The following is a 4,578-nucleotide window of genomic DNA, read 5'->3' as shown; positions in this document are numbered from 1 at the left end:
AAATGCTTCTATTTCTGCTTTTTAGCTACCTGACAGCAGGTTGCAAGTTCTTCACAGGAAGAGACTGATCTGACACCTTTTTGCAGAGTTGGGGATGACTTCTGACTTTGCTCTTGCCCAGCTATGGTGGGTTATTCTGCTCACTCTGCTTGGCAGCATCCTGCCTTGCCCCAGTTCGTTGCCTGACAGCTTCCTCTTTGTGGACCAGCAGGGACTTTCTGAGCATACAGGAGAAAAAGGAGACCTGTTCTGTCCCCCTGTAGCCTCCCCCTGATGTGCCACAGGAGAAAGGCCTAATGCAGGAGGGAACTGGGTGTTCCCCATCTGCACAGCAAAGGAGAGAGCCTGTGAGAGTGAACTTGAGAGCCACCAAGGGCCTCCAATTGCTAAAAAGTCAAAGCAAGTGGGTTTTTTTAAAGTTATTGCAACAATTCTTGTTAGTTGCTGAGACATTCTGACAATTGCTTAAACAATCTGGATTTCCCCTTCCCTAATAAGTTTCTTGGAAATGGGTTAACTCTGCTGCCAGATAAACCTGCAAGAGGGCTGAACCAGGAAAATTGCTACAGAAACATCAGACCAAGCTGATGCTCCTTGGCTGTGTTGCAAGCAGTGGCCATGGGACTTGCTGAATGTGCCAGAAAAGGATACTTATGCAGGCAGTGCAGTGCTCTGATGGGGTGCTGGAAGGAGTTTTTCTTTCCCCATCACCTGTAGGTGGTGCAGGGTGCAGCTGGGCTGTCAGAGCTCGATGCTGCCTGGAAGGAGCTCATTTAGATGAGATCCTGGAGCAGGTGCAAGCCAGCTCATCTAGGCAGGGTGAGGGGGACTATGGGGCTTGCCCTATGGTGATGATCAGATACTACATAAATTACCAGGAATTGCATAATTTATCTGAAATGCACTCTTCTGGCCAATAAATTCCTGGTGGCAGCTTTGTACCATGTTATAGTGGAGAAGGTCCCCAAAACACAAGGTTGGCAGCCAAGGTCTCCCAGAGGTATGTGGTGGGCGTGTGGAAAGAAAGCCTGTTGCTTCCACAAAAACTTTCTCCAAATACTTGTCTGTGCTGGGGCCATCTACAGGGCTGGCAATGAGGGAGCAGGCACAACCCTTAACTTTACCCAGCCCGTCCTGTTTATCTTCGCCAAAGTTTGGTTTTACTGCCTGGACTCTGAACAGGAGATTGCTGGGCACACCCAGGCAGTTGTTCTGTGTATTTTTAGCAGGGGCCTACAATCACATGCAGTACATCAGGAGGCAGCAACCTGTTTATTTTCTCAAGTGCCATTTCACTTCCAGACAGAAGAAAACATTTTGTAGTTGGGCTTTTTTTTCCCTTGAGAAAAAGCCTGCAACAAACAGCCACTGCCTCAAGTAGATCTCTGAACGCGGGGTTTCCTGTGATGGCCATAACTTACCTCCATTCCTACTCTGGTCTGTATAGGAGCAAAGGTTTGCACATTCCTTGCAGGAACAGCTCACAGTCATGCTTTTCCTGAAGGTTTGAGGCTTATTTGCTGCCCAGCTGCAGAACTGAATCCATAGGGCATTTCTGGAGACTTTAATGCCTATGGAATTCAGTTCTCAGAGCCAAGCAGCTAGTGTGAGTCGGCTTCCCCTGGCCCCAGCCAGCTGCATCTTCATCTGCAAGGGGGGAAAAAATAGCAAAGAGCTTCATGATGTTGCTGACACAGTACAGGGACTGAGCTGACACAGATTCTGCAATGGGGAGCTGCTGCACAGAGAGGGCTCTGGCACCTCTCGCCCCAGAAACAGCACACGGCTGTGGCTTTCTTTGGAAAGTTTGCATTATTTGGCTGCTATTTTTTTCCACTGATTCCACGTGTCATCCTGTTGTTCAGAGCTGCTGCAAAGCTTCTGGTCAGCCCTGACTTCTGTAAACCTGCTGGAGCTGTATAAGAAATAACATTTCTTCCAGATGGGGCTGGTATTCATAGGTGCATTGGGAATCCGGCCTACGTGTTTGCCCTGTGCATGAGTTGTAACGCATCCTTGGTCTAAACTGTTCCTCTGTGCGTGTATCTGAAAGCGGGGTGCAGCGGTGTGTGGTGGGGCGATGCTCAGCACGGCAGGAGCGGCCCAGTGCGCCTGGGCCCCAGCCCTCTGCTCCGCTCTTAACAAAACCAGTGGTTGCGGGAACCCCTGCAACTGGGACATACCAGGTGATGGATGGAAATGGTTTCTGCAGCAGGTAGTACTGCGGGTGGACCACGAGGCGCAGCGGAGCCTGCCCGGTTGTGACTGGGAAGGGACGGAGGGTAATTCTGCAGCTTAAAATGAAGCAGTGAAAGGCCTTTTCGACGCAGCTGAGAGAGTGGATCCAGGGAGGGATTGGTCTCAGTCTGGGCCAAGTTGGGCCATGCTGGTGCATCCCACAACTACCTACGTGCCCTTTGCTGCCTGCTGCCCCCACCCTCGGACTTGGGCTGCAAAGCTCATGTGCATGGAGGGGCAGACTTGGGGGACATGTGGGGACCCCCATGAGCAGCTGCAGATGTGCTGACACAGCCGGCAGATTTGTCAACCTCTGTCCTCAGCAAGAGATGTTCATTTTCAAACCCAGGGACTGAGCTGATAGCTGAAAGGCAGGGAGAGGCTTTTCTTTTGGCTCAGCAATAGTTTGATGCAGTTGTGACAATGGTGGCTCAGGGTGGCTCTAGCAGGAGTAACCGCTGGGATGGGGTTACAGCCCTTTGCCTGTACGCCGGCAGTGCAGGAGGGGAGCCCTCGGGTCTTACAGATCAGCAGAAGAGACGGGAAATGACACACACGCTTTGGAGAACAGGCAAAGATTTCAATGGGGGAAGCACTGAGCAACTTTCTGTATGAGGAGCGAACTCCGTGATTGCTCAACAGCCAGCCCAGGGCTCTATTTTAATCCAACCGAGGGGAATCTGAGTTCAGCCAGGGCAGCATGAACTAGCCATCCCAATGAGTGTCCCAAAGGAGCTAAGCCCCGTTGCAAAAGCTGTAGGGCCCCAGGTTGCAGATCACAGCCCCAGCACATCCCGGGGACCACATGCAGCAGTACTGCAGCGGCTGCCTGGAGGGTCAGCAGCAGAGGCACATGGGGTAAAGCAGAGCCTCACGCCAGGGTCCCCCCATCCTGCAGCAGGTAGTCAGGGTCAAAGAGGCAGCTCGGGGACCTGGCTGTGTACCATGCTGCTTTTCAGACCACCACGACATGGCAGAGATGTTTCAATGGCTCTGAGCCCCATGAGCTCAGAAAAGTGGGGTGATCTCTGGCCTCCTCCTCCTTCTCCCCTGGCTCTGCAGACAGGAGCCTGTGCAAGGGAGCAGGGCAGGAAGGCAGCCTGACGCAGATGCTACAGCTGGGTGGGAGCAGACCTGCCAGCCTGCACTGGCTGGTAGGGATGGGGTGTTTTGGGGCTGCTCCTTGGCCAGCTCATGCCACGGGGTGGTTGCCCTGCAGTCCCTGGCTATTTAAACACATAGAAAGCCTTTGTGCTTCATTTTTAAAGCTGTAAAACTCCTCTTTGATGCATTTACCCCAACAGGGTTGAAGGATTCAAAGTGCTGACCACCTATCTTCAGCCCTCAACCGCTCTGAGAAATGACCTCTTTCAGGAACTGAAAAGTGGAGGCAAGGGAAAAGCCTTCCTCCCCATCTTCCTCTGTGGGCTGGTTTGCAAAGAAAGGGGAAGGGTTTCAAGCAGAGAGGCAGGTGAGCAGGATGGGGGCCAACCCTGACAAGCCCTCCCTGATGGTGCTCTGGGAGTCATCCCCTTCCTGTGCTGTGTGGCCCCAGGGAGTTGACACGGGTGTTGGGGCTGCATGGGACAGCTCAGCAGCTGCCTGGCATGTGTCACACCATGCCCTGCACCCCTGCCCTCCCCTGGATGGGGCAGGGACAGCTCCTTCGGTGTCCTGCTGGGTCTGGGGCACCCCATCACCAAAGGCACTGGGGACAGTTTGACCCAGGTGCAATGGTATGCCTGCAGTGGCCAAGCTGGGAAAGGAGGGGTGAAAATGCAAACTCAGACAAGCTGCAACTCTTTTCTTTCGCTTATGGCTGTTCCTGAAAGCAGTGTCCAACACAACATGGGATCCACAGCACCCCTGGGACCAAGGGACCCCGGCAGAGGGGAGCGATGTGGGCTCTCCCTGGGGCATGGCATCACAGGCAGCTGTGGGGTGCAGGAGGCTGCAACCTCGCTCCAGCAGTGCTGGGTTCCCGTACTGCAGGCAAAGGGAGGGCGCTACCCAACCTCCTGCTTCCAGACCCATCCCTTCTTGTGAGAGTGGGTACTTCCGTGGTGGATGCTCATGCAGGTTCCTATGCACTGTATGTGCTGGGCACATCTCCTCCTCTGGGCACTGCCTTTGCTCCTTGATGTTCCCGTCCCCAGCTTTGCCCCACGTTCCTGCACCCAGACAGGGCTCTGTGTCTTTGGGGGTATCCCTGGCCCCTGATCTGCACTGGAGCAGGGCACTGTAACACCAGGGAGGGCAGGGATGAACAGAGATGCGGGAGCCATCTGGGTGCTGGGTATTTTGTTGGTGTGGAGGTGCCCTGTCCTGGCTCGACCCTGC

Source organism: Phalacrocorax aristotelis, chromosome 12, assembly GCF_949628215.1.
Source record: "Phalacrocorax aristotelis chromosome 12, bGulAri2.1, whole genome shotgun sequence".
In the NCBI taxonomy this organism is placed as follows: domain Eukaryota; kingdom Metazoa; phylum Chordata; class Aves; order Suliformes; family Phalacrocoracidae; genus Phalacrocorax; species Phalacrocorax aristotelis.
This window is presented reverse-complemented; position numbering follows the sequence as displayed.